Source organism: Caretta caretta, chromosome 15 (assembly GCF_965140235.1).
Source record: "Caretta caretta isolate rCarCar2 chromosome 15, rCarCar1.hap1, whole genome shotgun sequence".
Classification (NCBI taxonomy): Eukaryota; Metazoa; Chordata; order Testudines; family Cheloniidae; genus Caretta; species Caretta caretta.
The window spans coordinates 2,925,734-2,944,078 of record NC_134220.1 but is presented as its reverse complement, the minus strand read 5'-3'; the positions used below and the strand labels follow the sequence as shown (position 1 = coordinate 2,944,078).

Here is an 18,345-nt window from a genome sequence, read left to right as displayed (position 1 = left end):
CCCGCAAACAAAACAAGTGCTCAATTAAGGAAAAGGAATGTAGCACATTTAATAAGATTATGTTTGTTAAAACAGACTAAATTCCAGTTCAATTCATTATAATCCCTCAACCTAATTTCTCCCTGTAGCTTCAGCAGGACACAGTAAGAAGCAAACCATCTTCACTATCTGTTCTAAATTGCTATGTAGAGTCCCTGCGCACAATTAAGCAGCTGCCCCCTCCCCTCCACACGGTGACTGCATTTCTGTGGGGGACAAGGTGATCCCTATTAGCCTGATCCTGCCAGCCCTGACTCGCATGAGATGCCCTACTATGAGTCAGGACCACCCGCTTGCAGCACTGGCTCCCTCTCTCTCTCTGTTAAATATGTAAGTTTCTTAGGGATATTGGAGGACAGACGTACCAGCTGGTGTGCATTATTACTATAGTACTATTCACTGAATTCTCAAACAGCTATGCATCCACATGAATATATATTAGACACAAAACACTCTCTAAAAAAAACATAAAGGCTGCAAAGTCAAGCACTCAAAAGATAGGAAATGCCAGAATTAAGGTTGCCTGTAAAACATTAATTTGCCCCCCGTAGGCACCTGCATTATGACACAGGCTGAAATTATATCATCACATACAGTTTTTAAGGTCAGGCTTGAGATAGCCCTGGCTGGGATGATTTAGTTGGGGATTGGTCCTGCTTTGAGCAGGGGGTTGGACTAGATGACCTCCTGAGGTCCCTTCCAACCCTGATATTCTATGATTCTATGAAGTGTTGTGCAACCTTAAAGATAGGTGGTCTTCTCACCCCATTATCTATCCCTACAAGACAAACTACATAAACTTTACATGGCTAGAGAGAATTTCCAAGACTTCATTTTCACAGAACTATACAGTGCCTGTGGTTGGGAGGGTATTTCTTGTTAACCTATACAAACACAAAGCTCAATATGCACTCCCTCCTGTGTCTGGCTATTCCTAGCATTCCTCCTTACAGGGCCCCTTGTTCCATTTACTTCAGAGAGACTCTCAACCTTTTAAACTCCTGGTTTAGAGCTAATGAGACCCACCTAGTCTGACTGCTGGGGTGAGTCAGCAGGATGGCTCTGCATCTTTAGAGCCTACAGTCCTGTCATTCCACCTATTAAGTTAGCAAATAAACATCCTCAAAATAGTGGCAATGTCTTCCTTCCCTCATGCAGCAGGATCTTCTATTCTATTGTATGCAGGTTCTTATACTGCCCTCATTGCCATAGCAGCTGAGTGCCCTCCAGAAGTACTCTAAGAAACATGACTAACATCTCTAAACCTGACCCACAGTTGTGGGCCAGCGCACTATTTCACTTCTCCATCCGTAGTGGAAACAATCTGGGAGAGGTCACTTTTGCCAGTAATTTGAACAGGTCCTTTTAAATCATAGAGAAGTAACGTATAAGCAGCTATAATCACCTCTTGGTGAACGTTCCATAGGCTATACCTTCCTCCCAAGAAATGCCCTAAGCAACAATCGCTGCTGTCGTGAACTGAAAAGAATGGGGGTTCAGATTTTTTTTTGTGAGTCATGCAGTCTCCACTGGTACAGTCAGGGTGTATTTAGAAGACTAATGTCCTAGATCAGTGGTACTCAGAGTGAGGCTCTCAAGCTGCAAGTGGCTGTTAACATGTCTCCTGCAGCTCTTTGCAGCACATGATGCTAAAACACTGCGTGACTGAATGTACAGTGCTATGAAGCAATGAATTCACACTGCTGTGGCCCTGCTGAGTAATGTTGATTGCTAATTTGGCTCCTGAACCACTGAGGTCTGAGTATCACTGTCCAACACATTTTTAGTCAGGGGTCTGCTTGGAATCGTCCTTCTCCAATCATTCCAGCCTGCATATAATCTGTATTTAATTATGCACAGCCCCATCATTCACTCCTAACCAATAAGTCAGCTTCAATCAGACGATCTGCAAGAAAGCAAGCATTTCAGTAACGAAGCAGCGCAGCTGTATGATACGCATGTCACAAACCTAAAGGGATATGGCCACAAACCCCATTCATCTCCTCCCACTCACAGGCATCTCCTCTTCACAGTCAACTTGATTGTTAAGCCATGGTCAGGAAACTTGAGACTCAAACCCACATATGCAGATATGAAAAGCCATGAGAGAAAGGGAGATTTTGGAGGTTTGGTTTGACCTTTCTCAGCTGAGGCAGCATATACTTAATATACATCGGTGGAAAAGAACAATGCAGGTTTATGTCAGTATTCTGTGGTAGGTAATTTCTTTCTACACATTGGTTTAAAAAGGTCAATCTTAAAAATAGCTCCAACACTCCAGGTCTTACAATGCTAATAATACTTTGTCCTTCTCAAGCATCTTCCATCTCAGCCCTCAGAGTGTCTTACAAACACAAAGTGTGTGGCAAACACTCATGATTTAGGCCTCCCACCCACCCCCATGACAGAGGCATTATTTCATATTACAGAAGTGGCAACAGAGGCAGAAGAAAGGGCAGGCCCACATTTTCGAGAGAAGGCCTTTGACTTTGGTTGTATTAATTCTGAGATGCCCAGCTTGCGATACTGGGGCTTGATTCTCAGAGCTCACAAGCATCCTTGGCTCCAACTTCAGCTAATGGAATGTGTGGGTGCTCAGCACCTCTGAAAGTCTCAAGCTGTCTACCCAAAACCTGAGACACTCAGAAGCAGGAGTCACCCTAGAACATGGGGGCCGAAGTGACTTGCCCAGGGTCACATAGGAAGTCAAAGGAGAAAATCTCAGCTCTCTGTTGGCCCAGCTAGGCAGACACATGGAAGGCCTTGAATTAGTTTTATACCAGAGATAAAACTACTTACTTGCTTTTCCTCAAGTCCAGTTGCCTGGGGGAAGAGGGTGGATTCTCTCCTTGTTACCCTCCCTAGCTGACTTTCTTTAATTCAAAGAGCAACACCAGAATGACAAAAATGCCTGTGGGCTGTATCCTGCTCCCATGGGATCAATGGTGGATAGACAGTCGTCCTTGCTACATCGGTTTTGCATGACTAACAAACACGAAATTCACCCTACTGATGAGGATAAACGGAATAAAATAACCCTTCTCCCAGCTTGGGATCCTGAGGAGCTAAAGGACAGATCTTTTATTAGTACATAACGTTTCTAAAGTCATGTATGCTTCTCTTATGCCTGCTCTTTAGCAGTGTAAATTGCCTAGGATCACGTTTTACATATTTATGGACTATAAACTGCTAAGCAGATGGACTGTACAGACAATCTGTATCTAGCTGTGTTCTTGTAGTTTGTCTGATAGGACCCTGGTCTTTCTTCATCAAAGTCAATGGGAGGTTTTGCTATTGATTTCAACAGGAGCAGGACTGGACCCTGACCGCAATGCACCGACAAACACAGATAAAGGCAGAAGCAGGCAAACTTTTTGGCCTGAAGGCCGCATCGGGTTTCTGAAATTGTATGGAGGGCCGGTTAGGGGAGGCTGTGCCTCCCCAAAGAGCTAGGCATGGCCCGGCTCCCGCCCCCATCCGACCCCCCCTGCTTCTCGCCCCCTGATGGCCCCTTGGGGACTCCTGCCCCATCCAACCCCCCCTGTTCCCTGACGGTCCCCCAGGGACCTCTGCCCCATCCACCCCCCCGCTCTCGGTCCCCTAACTGCCTCCGGACCCCCCACCCCTAACTGCCCCCCACCGCCCCATCCAACCACCCCTTCTCCCTGACCGCCCCCAGACCTCTGGCCCCTAACTGCCCCCCACCCCTAACTGCCCACCATCACCCCATCCAACTCTCCTTCTCCTTCCTGAATGTCCCCCACCCAGGACCCCTGCCCCTGACCACTCCCTGAACTCCCCTGCCCTCTATCCACACCCTCCCCCTGCCCCGTTCCCTGCCCCCTTACCTCACTGCCTGGAGCACCAGTGGCTGGGGGGCAGCTGCACCAGGACAGGAAGCTGTGCCACGCAGCACAGAGCACCGGGTCAGGCCAGGCTCTGCAGCCCCACAGCCCAGAGCATTGCGCCACTCAGTGGCGGGGCTGTGGGGGAGGGGGAACAGCAGGGGAGGGGCTGGGGACTAGCCTCCCAGGCCAGGAGCTCAGGGGCCGGGGCAGGACAGTCCCGCAGGAAGGACGGTCCCACGGGCCGGATGTGGCCCACAGGCCGTAGTTTGCCCAGGTCTGGATTAAGGCCTAGCTTTGCTCTGGTCAGCCGGGCCTCGGTGCAGTGAATTAAAATGCACAGAACCACTGCAAAAGGTGAGACAGGAACGGCCCCAGAGAAAATGCACAGCAACATATTGTGTTGTCATTCATAGCTTACTATCAAATAATGAAAACAGAACTTAAAGACTTGAACTAGGGAGTCACCACCCCTCCTTCACACCATGAAAAGCTGACAAGTAACACATCAGCGGCTTTCTGACTGGGAATGGCTTTGAATATTTGTCTTCTTGTCACTGGAATCTGGCATTAAAATGCAGGTCTCTGTTCCCCAAAGGTATCAATGCTTCACATGGATCAATAGACGTTGACAGTACAGAAGACAGATTTTTATTGTCTTCTTGAAAAGGGGATGAAATATTGACATTCTACAGCAACATATATCAGTCTTTGAAGAACAATGTCCTCCATGAATAAAACGTTCATTCATATATTTCATCATAGCATCCAAAGGCCAAGTAGTCATTCACTGAGAACCATGCATGAAGTAGTTAGCAATTCACAGACTCACTACCTGCATTAGAATTACATTTTTAAAAAGTCTTAAGCAAATTATTCTGCACATGACAGTAAGAAAAATAAAATTCTGGACTAACAGAGTTTTAACAAAGTGGAAAGTTCAGTGCTATGGACCTTAAATGTTCACTGTTCTCTGATTTTAAATCACAGCATCAGGAGCACCGGAGGATCTTTCATTTCCCCACCCCCCATATCTAAAATTTCCCTCCCCTGAATGCCTCCTTAAAACAGTGTGAGCTTTCTGCCCCCTGCCAGATGTACAGAAATCTACTGTGAATGTCTAATAGCACTATTCAAATGTTCTCTCTAATTCAGGTAATTTATTATTTAAAGATTAAAAAGCAGCAAAATCTAATCATACAGGTTCCTTTTGCTCAACCAAAATGTTAGGGGCCCAGGCACCAAAGGCAAAAGAAATCTGTCACTGCACTTTAACTCTGGATTAAAAACAGGGAGGTGCTTTTCTTCAGATACACTGGACAATGTGACTGTCATGTGACCAATGGAGGAGTCTGACATTGTTTTAAATCGGTTTATATGCAGCCAGGAACTGCAACACACCACGCCTGCTCCAGAGAGTGCAGGTCAAGTAGCTCCTGCAACGTAGCTAGCCAACACTCCCAAACACAACTGGCAGATCTTTATTAATAATTATTAAATAATAGTGGTGTGATATACGCTTTAGTAATATTTTGATATTAGCCAGTTTTGTCCAGAATTAATACAGCAAAAATCCCATGATTTAAGAAATTTTATTAAATTAAAATTTAAAAATAATTGCAGTTGCCTAACTGTGCGACAAGGAGAACATCTGAATACATTTCTTTCCTTTGGATGCTCTGTTCATTTCTAACTATTCACCTAACCAGCCAGGGTCCAAGCCTCAGAAATGTCACATAAATACCAAACACCCAAAACTAATGCAGCACAATATTAAGCAGTAGGTTTTCTCAGCTCCAACCAACATCTCCGCTATTGTCCGACAGACTACTGGAAAACAGAGACATTGACATCATCGGATCAGAAAAATGTGAAGGCTTGTTTTACACAGTAATTCTAACCAGTTCTTTTCAGACAAGTCCGGCCAGCATGACAGCACTCCCTTCGCTGTACAAACCTTAAAATCAATACACAATTTTATACAGCTTCTCAATTCTCCCAAACCCACGAGGAGGGTCCAGGCAGCAGCCTGAAGAATCAGATGCTGGAACCACCATAATTTAAAATCCACTTGATTTAACAAACAAACTGAAACGTAAATTGCAGTTGCCTGGAGTCTGCTGGAATGTGCCTGTCAAAACATGCTGCCTGTGTCACAATGAGCGGGTTAAAATAAAGGCATCGTTTGTCTAGGAACCTGTCTGAGCCGCAGGAACTAAAGATCTCAATAGCCAGTGCTGGCAGTGTGCATACTCGCCCCCCTCCACTCCCCCTCGCATCTCCTGTCCAATCTCCCCAGCAGAGTAAGCCCTTCCAAGCTCTTTGTCTTGGCAGCAGGCAGTAACAACCCCCAGAGGTTGGCTCGTTTGTCTTTCTGTCTGACCTTGCCAGGTGATGGAGACCTCACTCTGATGGGGCCGCAGGCAGAGGTGACCCATGAGGTTTAGACACGTCTCCCCCATGGATGGATGGCAGGAGGGGGGAGGCTTGGGGGCACAGGAGACTCAGCACTTCTTGTGCGGTCCAGTTTCACAGGGAGACTGAGGAGTAGTTACTCAGAGGCAGTCTCCAGGCTCAGGGGACGCTGGTGTTTTATACATATACACTGGACCAATTTGAATTTAAAAATCAAGTTTGCATGGGGGGGGGGGGCACTGAAGTTATTAGCAGCCCCAATGCCTTCTCTCTCCCTGCCCACAACACCCAGAGCCCCGTCGCAGCCCTAGGACATCCAGCCTGAGCCTGGCCAATGAAATGTGGCTGTGCCATAATGAGACCCAGAGCTTTTCTAGTTCATCTCTGTATCCCAGATCAATTAACCCAGCCTGGCAAAATTCACTTGCCTCCTTGCCCAGGGTGTCATTTCTTTGACTGGCAAGTAAAAGCCCGTTACTCATCTCATTGCAGGGGAAGGTGAATGGGTTTGGTGTCTAGACTGGTAATAAATGTCAGTCAGGAAGACGCCCCTTTATCCAGAGCTCAGGGAAGCTGCGCCCCCTCCCCCCATCCCTTCTATGTCCTGGTAAGCTGCACCCTGCATGGCTAGACGCTGACCATCCCCCATTCAGGAGAGGATGCAGTAAGCACGCTCAGCACCTCTTGGTCCCTTTCCCCTCAGAGTGCTCAGCAGAGGCTCCAGGCAGTGGGCACAGCTGTCACCACAGGAGTCCAAGGGAAGAGTGGGCTGTAGGGGAGGGGGATCCCATCACATCCCCCTGTGCTCTGTGCTCTTGGAGGGAAGCTGGGAGTGGAAGTGAAAAGCAATCTCTTTACTTACCCAGTGGTTCTGGTGCTGGTTCTGCCTCAGTGGGTGCAGGGGCACTGGAGGTTCTTGCAACACTAGCAGCTGGAGCGACACCGCACGCCTCCTCCTGCCACGCTGCTCCCGCGTTTTCTTTCTCTCCCTCTCCCTCTCAGGTCATCTTGCTGCCTGTTTGCATTTGATCTACAGCCCCTGCCTGTTTGCTGAGAGATCCAGCTAATCTCTGGACTGAATCTGCAGGCAGCTCCAACCAATCCCTACCCAGGAGAGCTCAGATCAGATCAGCACCAGGGACAGCTGCCAACCAAGCCTCCAAAAAACCACAGCTACAAACTCAAGGAGAAGAGGCAGCTTAGTCTGTCATTTGCACATCAGGGAGATCACCAGCAGCAGCCCCAAAAGACTCTGAAAAAGCCGAGAAATGTGGAAACTCCATGCTCCAATTATGTATTTTCCCTTTTATTCCCCCTCCCCACCCCACAAAGGAGAGAGAGCAGTCTGAGGCTCAGACAGAGCCTTAGCACACAGCTCATGCTGCAAGAGTCCACGCCTCGAGGCATTCTTCGCCCCACCTAGACTCAGTCTGTGCTAAGGGAATACAAAGTCTAGCAGACAACAAACTGGTGTCTCTTCACTTAACTACTCCAATGACTTCAAGATCTCCTAGTTTTCATGATATAATGAACCTCAGCGACAAAGCAGCAAGGCACAAGACAGCTCTCCAATTCTCAGCCAGGCCAGGGTCACACATTGTTAAAATGCAGGGCCCAGAACACAAGACAAGGTCTTCAAGTCTATTTATAAAGGAAACATTTGCCTGTATCCTAAAGCTTTAGAAATCTGATAAACCAGCAGTTGAAAGATGGGCTGCTGCTGGCAGCAAACTTTGCCAATATAATTTCATCGCTTCAAAATGTCCTGGCCTTCTGCAGTTATCAACTAAAAATTAACCCTTTAGAATTAAGCTATCACTCCAATTAATGTGTGAAATATGTGCAAAAATTCATTTAGCATCTGTATTGTTATTACTAATTACTGTTGTTTTTGATATTTATATTGTGGTAGCACATAAAGACCACAAAACTGGGTGGGCCTATTGTGCTAGGCATTCTACAGACACATAAGAAACAACAAAAAAAGAAAAGGAGTACTTGTGGCACCTTAGAGACTAACCAATTTATTTGAGCATAAGCTTTCGTGAGCTACAGCTCACTTCATTGGATGCATGCAGTGAAAAATACAGTGGGGAGATTTATATACACAGAGAACATGAAACAATGGGCGTTACCATACACGCTGTAACGAGAGTGATCAGGTAAGGTGAGTTATTACCAGCAAGAGAGCGGGGGGGGGGGAAGGGGGGAAAAACATTTTGTAGTGATAATCAAGGTGGGCCATTTCCAGCAGTTGACAAGAACATCTGAGGAACAACGGGGGGGAGGAGGAAATAAACATGGGGAAATAGTTTTACTTTGTGTAATGACCCATCCACTCCCAGTCTTTATTCAAGCCTAAGTTAATTGTATCCAGTTTGCAAATTAATTCCAATTCAGCAGTCTCTCATTGGGTCTGTTTTTGAAGTCTTTTTGTTGAAGAATTGCCACTTTTAGGTCTGTAATCGAGTAACCAAAGAGATTGAAGTGTTCTCCGACTGGTTTTTGAACATTATAATTCTTGACATCTGATTTGCATCCATTTATTCTTTTAAGTAGAGACTGTCCAGTTTGCCCAATGTACATGGCAGAGGGACATTGCTGGCACATGATGGCATATATCACATTGGTAGATGTGCAGGTGAACAAGCCTCTGATCGTGTGGCTGATGTGATGGTGTCCCCTGAATAGATATGTGGACACAGTTGGCAACGGGCTTTGCTGCAAGGATAGGTTCCTGGGTTAGTGGTTCTGTTGTGTGGTGTGTGGTTGCTGCTGAGTATTTGTTTCAGGTTGGGGGGCTGTCTGTAAGCAAGGACTGGCCTGTCTCCCAAGATTTGTGAGAGTGTTGGGTCATCCTTCAGGATAGGTTGTAGATCCTTGATGATGCGTTGGAGAGGTTTTAGTTGGGGGCTGAAGGTGACGGCTAGTGGCGTTCTGTTATTTTCTTTGTTGGGCCTGTCCTGGAGTACGTAACTTCTGGGTACTCTTCTGGCTCTGTCAATCTGTTTCTTCACTTCAGCAGGTGGGTACTGTAGTTGTAAGAATGCTTGATAGAGATCTTGTAGGTGTTTGTCTCTGTCTGAGGGGTTGGAGCAAATGCGGTTGTATTGTAGAGCTTGGCTGTAGACAATGGATCGTGTGGTGTGGTCTGAGTGAAAGCTGGAGGTATGTAGGTAGGCATAGCGGTCAGTAGGTTTCCGGTATAGGGTGGTGTTTATGTGACCGTCGCTTACTAGCACCATAGTGTCCAGGAAGTGGATCTCTTGTGTGGACTGGACCAGGCTGAGGTTGATGGTGGGATGGAAATTGTTGAAATCATGGTGGAATTCCTCAAGGGCTTCTTTTCCATGGGTCCAGATGATGAAGAGGTCATCAATGTAGAGCAAGTAGAGTAGGGGCATTAGGGGACGAGAACTGAGGAAGCGTTGTTCTAAGTCAGCCATAGAAATGTTGGCATACTGTGGGGCCATGCGGGTACCCATAGCAGTGCCGCTGATTTGAAGGTATACATTGTCCCCAAATGTGAAATAGTTATGGGTGAGGACAAAGTCACAAAGTTCAGCCACCAGGTTTGCCGTGACATTATCGGGGATACTGTTCCTGACGGCTTGTAGTCCATCTTTGTGTGGAATGTTGGTGTAGAGGGCTTCTACATCCATCGTGGCCAGGATGGTGTTTTCAGGAAGATCACCGATGGATTGTAGTTTCCTCAGGAAGTCAGTGGTGTCTCGAAGATAGCTGGGAGTGCTGGTAGCGTGGGGCCTGAGGAGGGAGTCCACCTAGCCAGACAATCCTGCTGTCAGGGTGCCAATGCCTGAGATGAGGGGGCGTCCAGGATTTCCAGGTTTATGGATCTTGGGTAGCAGATAGAATACCCCTGCTTGGGGTTCCAGGGGTGTGTCTGTGCCGATTTGTTCTTGTGCTTTTTCAGGGAGTTTCTTGAGCAGATGGTGTATTTTCTTTTGGTAACCCTCAGTGGGATCAGAGGGTAATGGCTTGTAGAAAGTGGTGTTGGAGAGCTGCCTAGCAGCCTCTTGTTCATATTCCGACCTATTCATGATGACGACAGCACCTCCTTTGTCAGCCTTTTTGATTATGATGTCAGAGTTGTTTCTGAGGCTGTGGATGGCATTGTGTTCTGCACGGCTGAGGTTATGGGGCAAGTGATGCTGCTTTTCCACAATTTCAGCCCGTGCACGTCGGAAGTCCACTCTGTTGTTTCGACCTTCAGGAGGAGTCCACCTAGAATCCTTCTTTTTGTAGTCTTGGTAGGAGGGTCTCTGTGGGTTAGTATGTTGTTCAGAGGTGTGTTGGAAATATTCCTTGAGTCGGAAATGTCAAAAATAGGATTCTAGATCACCACAGAACTGTATCATGTTCATGGGGGTGGAGGGGCAGAAGGAGAGGCTCCAAGAGAGGACAGATTCTTCTGCTGGGCTAAGAGTATAGCTGGACAGATTAACAATATTGCTGGGTGGGTTAAGGGAACCACTGTTGTGGACACTTCCTGTCCCAAATTCCAGAAGAAAAGACTTAACAGGTGAACAATACAAACAAGGAGGCTGGGGATGGGGGGAAGGAGAGAGAAGGTGATAAACCTAACAGTATGTGTTCCCCATATAAAATCCAGTCGCCCTATGGGTGCTGATAATGCGATATGGATTAACCAAAGTATCAGAAAGAAAATATGTCCATCTGAAAAATGGCACCTCATCTTCTCCTTCAGTTTAAAAGCAGCCCCATCATCCTGAGCTTATTGAGCACCATCTACTGTGCATACGCAGGCCTGGCAAAGCTGTAACAGAACACAAGAGTGCAGGGTCATGGGGGTGCCACCATTCTAGGTGTATGTCACCTGTTCACAGGATACTGAAAAGACTCACTTCCGTTTAAGCTATAAAAAGGAGGCGGGGCGCTAGACTGGAAGTCCAGAGGTCTGTGCTCTCTTCCCAACTCTACCACTTTGGACAGGTCACTTAACCACTCTATGCTTTCAGCTTCCCGCCCCTCGCGTGAAAATAGCAACATTTTCCCACCTTTGCAGAACACTCGGAAATCTACCATTGAAAAGCGCTCTAATACTGTTGGCAGAGCGGGTACCCATACCGACAGCTACTGTTGCCTAACGTTTTCCACGGTAAGACTTCATTTTCAGTTGCTTATAACATTGCCAAACTTTAACCACTTGGTCTGAAATTTTCCAAGTGAGTGTCTGCTTCAGGCTATGTGTTTTATTTGGTGGTGGTGGTTGCATTTTTATTTTTATTTTGCGTTGATTTATTCTTTTTTCAGACGTTTCATCTAAAATGGTTCAGCGGTTTCCAAGAACAAAGGAAGAAGTATTGTTTTGCCCATATTAAAAATTCTTATAAGTGTTTCACTGAGGAGCTTTAGTGTCTCCCTGTTTTGGAGCACAGATGTCAGTGTGACACGGATGTGCCTTTTGTGGTCCCCATGAAAATGTGCCTAAATTTGGCCAACTTATGAGTCTCTGCAAATCTCAGTTTGCACATGCTCAGTAGAGATTTCAGAGTCGGGCAGCTAAATTATCTGAACATTCCATCTGTACCGGGCATACTCCAGCCCGAAGCTGCATACAAATGTGGGGGCTAAACTGACGTTGCATGGGCAAGCTTACTTGTAACATTTCCTAACTTCTGAGTGCTTGACTTTGCAACCTTAAAGTTTGTTAGCATAGTTTTGTAAAGCAAAGAAGTTCAGATTCAAAGGCACCATAGCACTGATCATTCCTAATGCACTAGTCTTACCGCTTATATTGTCCTTATCAGAATAGCTCGCTAAGTGATGCTCTAAATGACCAAGAAAACATTTTTACGTGATTTCACAATACAAAATATGGGTTGCAGAGTTTAAAAATAAAAAAAATCTGTCTGACTATGAACATTTTGTGGCAACACCTTTACTCCAGAGCCCCGCATGCACTAACGTACTGGCTCACCAAAACGCACAGCAACACAGACGATGGCACTGTGCATGTGTTTTCATCTCCATTGCACAGTTTCTTCACATGGAGAAGACTCTTACCTTGTGAACTTTCAGATTGCTGGGCTCTGCCAAATGAACACAGCCGTCTGTTAGTACAGTGCCTTATTTCTTCGATGGCACAACTCAGAGTTAGTAAAAGTTAAACACACTCAGAGCTTTCTGTTTCCCTCATGACACCAGCCGTTTTCAGTCTCTGCTACCAGCAATAATAGCTGACATTATCTACCCATCTAGACATTTTAGGGATTCCCATTGACTTCAATGCCCTTATGCCCTACCCATCACCCAGGGTACCCAGGAATTGGCGGCTGTGATTGCAGAGCCATTGGCCATTATCTTTGAAAACTCGTGGCGAACCAGGGAAGTCCCGGATGACTGGAAAAAGGCTAATGTAGTGCCAATCTTTAAAAAAGGGAAGAAGGAGGATCCTGGGAACTACAGGCCAGTCAGCCTCACTTCAGTCCCTGGAAAAATCATGGAGCAGGTCCTCAAAGAATCAATCCTGAAGCACTTGCATGAGAGGAAAGTGATCAGAAACAGCCAGCATGGATTCACCAAGGGAAGGTCATGCCTGACTAATCTAATCGCCTTTTATGATGAGATTACTGGTTCTGTGGATGAAGGGAAAGCAGTGGATGTATTGTTTCTTGACTTTAGCAAAGCTTTTGACACGGTCTCCCACAGTATTCTTGTCAGCAAGTTAAGGAAGTATGGGCTGGATGAATGCACTATAAGGTGGGTAGAAAGCTGGCTAGATTGTCGGGCTCAACGGGTAGTGATCAATGGCTTCATATCTAGTTGGCAGCCGGTATCAAGTGGAGTACCCCAAGGGTCGGTCCTGGGGCCGGTTTTGTTCAATATCTTCATAAATGATCTGGAGGATGGTGTGGATTGCACTCTCAGCAAATTTGCGGATGATACTAAACTGGGAGGAGTGGTAGATACGCTGGAGGGGAGGGATAGGATACAGAAAGACCTAGACAAATTGGAGGATTGGGCCAAAAGAAATCTGATGAGGTTCAATAAGGATAAGTGCAGGGTCCTGCACTTAGGACGGAAGAACCCAATGCACAGCTACAGACTAGGGACCGAATGGCTAGGCAGAAGTTCTGCGGAAAAGGACCTAGGGGTGACAGTGGACGAAAAGCTGGATATGAGTCAGCAGTGTGCCCTTGTTGCCAAGAAGGCCAATGGCATTTTGGGATGTATAAGTAGGGGCATAGCGAGCAGATCGAGGGACGTGATCGTTCCCCTCTATTCGACATTGGTGAGGCCTCATCTGGAGTACTGTGTCCAGTTTTGGGCCCCACACTTCAAGAAGGATGTGGATAAATTGGAGAGAGTCCAGCGAAGGGCAACAAAAATGATTAGGGGACTGGAACACATGACTTATGAGGAGAGGCTGAGGGAGCTGGGATTGTTTAGCCTGCAGAAGAGAAGAATGAGGGGGGATTTGATAGCTGCTTTCAACTACCTGAAAGGGGGTTCCAAAGAGGATGGCTCTAGACTGTTCTCAATGGTAGCAGATGACAGAACGAGGAGTAATGGTCTCAAGTTGCAGTGGGGGAGGTTTAGATTGGATATTAGGAAAAACTTTTTCACTAAGAGGGTGGTGAAACACTGGAATGCGTTACCTAGGGAGGTGGTAGAATCTCCTTCCTTAGAGGTTTTTAAGGTCAGGCTTGACAAAGCCCTGGCTGGGATGATTTAACTGGGAATTGGTCCTGCTTTGAGCAGGGGGTTGGACTAGATGACCTTCTGGGGTCCCTTCCAACCCTGATATTCTATGATTCTATGATCACTGAGGTGCTTTTCGTCCTAAAGGATCCCAGAGCACTCTCTAAACTAAGGCCCTCACCTGCAAACCACTCCTCATGGGCAGAGCCAGTGTAAGATCAGATTGTGCCCAGAACACTGACCTCTCACTTAGCAGAGGGCTGATGTTTTCCCCTTTATTCTGGATGCCCCAAGACTCCAGGAGAGGCTGCTCTGCAAGGCAGGAATCTCCAGTTTAGGTTTTGCACATGCCCTCAACAGAGCAATGGCATTCATGTCCCACTCCCTCACTTCTCCATGGATCAGTCATGCACCTAGCAGGACTCATCTGTACAGGATTGGGGCTGTACTGTGCATGCGATGGAGTCACAGGGTGGCTGGCCCTTGTACATGAAGCAGAACCTGACCCCCCTGTGCCAGAACAGCTGCTCCCCTTTGGCCAATTAAGAGGGTGAAACAGCCCATGAGACTGTAAAGGATCAGGCAGAATCCGAGTGGGGTGAGACCTGGAGAAAGGCAGGCAGAAAAAATCAGGGGACTGGGACAGGTCTCTGGGGAAAGCGGCTGAGAGCAGCAGGCTCTTTGCAGGCCTTCCAGGAAAGCAGGAGAAATTATCCGGAAGCCAGAGGAGAGACTAACTGGCTGACCTACCTGAGCCAATGCCAAAGGGCCGAGGCAGCGGTGCGCAAACTTTTTCAGTCACGCCCCCCTTACAATTAACAGACTCTGTCCGCATCTCCCCCACTGCTGCACAGCCAGGGCTACCTCAGCCAGGGAGCTGGGGATGGAGGTGGAGCGGGCCTGGGGGCAGTTCTGGCCTGGAGGCGGAGCAGGACTGGGAGCTGAAAGGAGTTGGGGATGGAGCTGGTCTGGGGGCGGGGCAGGGCTGGAAGCATGGCACTACCTCCCTGCCCTCTGTAGGGACTGGCCCACGCGCCACCATGTGCCCCTCAAATGTTCTGCCATGCTCCTCTCAGGGGGCAAGCCCCACCGTTTGGGAACTATTTGGCTGAGGGCTAGGAAGCCTGTGGAAGTGCTAGTCAGCTCTCCCTCCTGAATGAGAGGGGAGAAGGCTGAGAGCAGCAGAGGGGGATGACATGAGACAGGCCACAGTCGCGCTGGAGAGCCGGGGCACATTGAGGGAGGCTGGGGCGCGCTGAGGGAGGCCGGGCCACGCTGGAGAGCTAGGGCGCGCTGAGGGAGGCCAGGGTGCACTGAGGGAGGCCGGGGCCATGCTGGAGAGCCGGGGCACGTTGAGGGAGGCTGGGGCACGCTGAGGGAGGCCGGGCCACGCTGGAGAGCTGGGGCGCGCTGAGGGAGGCCAGGGCGCGCTGAGGGAGGCCGGGGCCACGCTGGAGAGCCGGGGTGCACTGAGGGAGGCCGGGGCCATGCTGGAGAGCCGGGGCACGTTGAGGGAGGCTGGGGCGCACTGAGGGAGGCCGGGGCCACGCTGGAGAGCTGGGGCGTGCTGAAGGAGGCCGGGGCGTGCTGAGGGAGGCCGGGGCCACGCTGGAGAGCTGGGGTGCACTGAGGGAGGCCGGGGCCACGCTGGAGAGCCGGGGCACGTTGAGGGAGGCTGGGGCACGCTGAGGGAGGCCGGGGCCACACTGGAGAGCTGGGGCGCACTGAGGGAGGCCGGGGCCACGCTGGAGAGCTGGGGCGTGCTGAGGGAGGCTGGGGTGCGCTGAGGGAGGCCGGGGCCACGCTGAAGAGCTGGGGCATGCTGAAGGAGGCCAGGGCGTGCTGAGGGAGGCCGGGGCCACGCTGGAGAGCTGGGGTGCACTGAGGGAGGCCGGGACCATGCTGGAGAGCCGGGGCACGTTGAGGGAGGCCAGGGCCACACTGGAGAGCTGGGGCGCACTGAGGGAGGCCGGGGCCACGCTGGAGAGCTGGGGCGTGCTGAGGGAGGCTGGGGCATGCTGAGGGAGGCCGGGGCAACGCTGGAGAGCTGGGGCATGCTGAGGGAGGCTGGGGTGCACTGAGGGAGGCCGGGGCCATGCTGGAGAGCTGGGGAGTGCTGAAGGAGGCCGGGGCGTGCTGAGGGAGGCCGGGGCCACGCTGGAGAGCCGGGGTGCACTGAGGGAGGCCAGGGCCACACTGGAGAGCCGGGGCACATTGAGGGAGGCTGGGGCGCGCTGAGGGAGGCCGGGGCCACGCTGGAGAGCTGGGGCGCGCTGAGGGAGGCTGGGGCGCGCTGAGGGAGGCCGGGGCCACGCTGGAGAGCTGGGGCGCGCTGAGGGAGGCCGGGGCCACGCTGGAGAGCCGGTGCATGCTGAGGGAGACCAGGGCCGTGGTAAGGGAGGCCGGGGCCACGCTGGAGAGTGGGGCGTGGTCAGGGAAGCTGAGGCGTGGGGAGGGAAGCCTGCAATCTACTTAATGTACAGGCTGGACTATGGTTGTGGGACTTAGTGTTGGAACTTGTTCTCTTACAGTTTACGTGCATGGATCTTTTATAATAAATGAACCTCTGTCATAACCATACAGCTAAGGGTAGCCTAGAATTCTTCCTTACGTGTAAGCGGTTAAGAAGCTCAAATAACCTGGTTGGCACCTAACCAAAAGGACCAATGGGGAAAGAATATACGTTCAAATGGTGGGTGGGAAGGCTTTGTGTGTGCTCTTTATTTTGGGTGTTCTCTTGGGAAGCAGAGAAGCACCAGGTCAAAAAACTCCTCCTGCTATAAACCATCCTAAAGTGAGTCTCAATATTGTAAAAAGAGTAACTAAATAAGGCAGGGCACGTTAAATTACCTTTTGTTTGCAACTTGTAAATTTTCCCTGTGCTAAGAGGGAGGTTTATCCCTGTTTTTTGTAACTTTAACGTTTTGCCTAGCAGGAAATCCTCTGTGTTTTGAATCTGATTACCCTGTAAAGTTACCTTCCATCCTGATTTTACAGAGGTGCTTCTTTTACTATTTTTTTCCTTTATAATAAAGTTCTGTTTTTTAAGAATCTGGTTTACCTATTTGGTTGGTATATTATTCTCAAGCCTTCCCAGGAAGGGGGTATAGGGCTTGGGGGGATATTTTGGAGGAACAGGAATACCAAGTGGTCCTTTCCTTAATTCTTTGTCTAAATCACTTGGTGGTGGCAGTGTACCATCCAAGGACAAAGAATTGGGGAAGTTTTTAACCTAAGCTGGTAAAAATAAGCTTAGGGGGCTTTCATGCAGGTCCCCGCATCTGTACCCTAGAGTTCAGAGTGGGGAGGGAACCCTAACAACCCCACATGGACTATATTTGTACTTGGAAAGACTTTGAGGGAAACTGAGACAAACTTGCCTGTTGTACCAGGGACTGCCACGGGAGGGTGTTCCAGGTGGGGCTGCCTTGAGACAGACGGTTTTGGCCAGGAAGAAACCAGGTGCTGCTTATGGTACATTTAAGCATATGGGTGCACTCATCTGAGGAGCATTTTCACAGGAATCCAGAGTTTGGCTTGATACAGTATGTGGGGTAACCATCCATCACTGAAATGCAGCCAGCTCTTGGGTGGAACATGGTTGCCAGCTGAGACTGCACAGCAACACTAAGATGGGAAGGAAGAAGAATAGTCTAATTAAAGCTGGACTTAGGGTGATATTTACCGCTATGCAGTGAATCAACGCAAGGCTTATTATGCACCATTTAAGTCCCATTTAAGCCTTAAATAGGGTCGCTTCTAGAGAACAGTGGGGGTGGGGATGGAATGCGGGGGAGCTGGAAACAAATTATAGCAATGCAGGAAACCAAAACAGTGCAGAGAAAACAAAAAGGGAGTCAAAATCTCCCTTCAGTCCTTTTAAGTCTCCCGCTCCAGCCTCCGGCCGGAACATGGCAGTTCTGGAGCAGATACAGCATAGCAATGACTGGAGACCTTGTGTGGATTCCCCAGGGATTCATTAACAATATTCCTGCTGCAGTTCCACGGTGTGGCTTCACTGCCAAACCTGGCATATCTGTGTTTCCTCCATTCCTATCAGCAACTGCCTTTTGATCAAGGAATAATGAAGCATCACTGAGACTAAGCTGCCTGGAGAAAACCACTATAGTTAGCTTCTTTTAATACACACAGGAGCATTAGCTTTCAGGTCACAATGCGAAGCACATTTCTGTGCTTTCTCTTTCATTTGCATTTTTTTCCTCTCACATTTTTACATAATTAACATGCTTTAACTTTGTAAATGTGCTGCTAGGTGCCAGGTGCTGTAGAAATCAATAAAATAAATACATCATCACAGAGCACAAACCTTCAGCCCGGGTGAACATGGCAATTCTATCTG

General features: G+C 48.7%; 1 protein-coding gene across 10 annotated transcripts in view; it reads right to left on the bottom strand.

The window, feature by feature from the left end:
• OSBP2 (oxysterol binding protein 2) overlaps nucleotides 1–18,345 on the bottom strand; it is a 371,738-nt gene that overhangs the window by 226,712 nt on the left and 126,681 nt on the right. Inside the window, exon 1 of one of the 10 annotated variants that reach the window (XM_048822250.2) lies at nucleotides 12,348–12,446. The exons of 8 other annotated variants lie outside the window; for them this stretch is intronic. The gene's annotated coding sequence lies outside the window, so the exon portion shown is untranslated. Of the gene's footprint in view, nucleotides 1–7,161; nucleotides 7,286–12,347; nucleotides 12,447–18,345 lie in introns of those variants that run through there. One more of the 10 variants, XM_048822249.2, reaches the window with a different exon arrangement.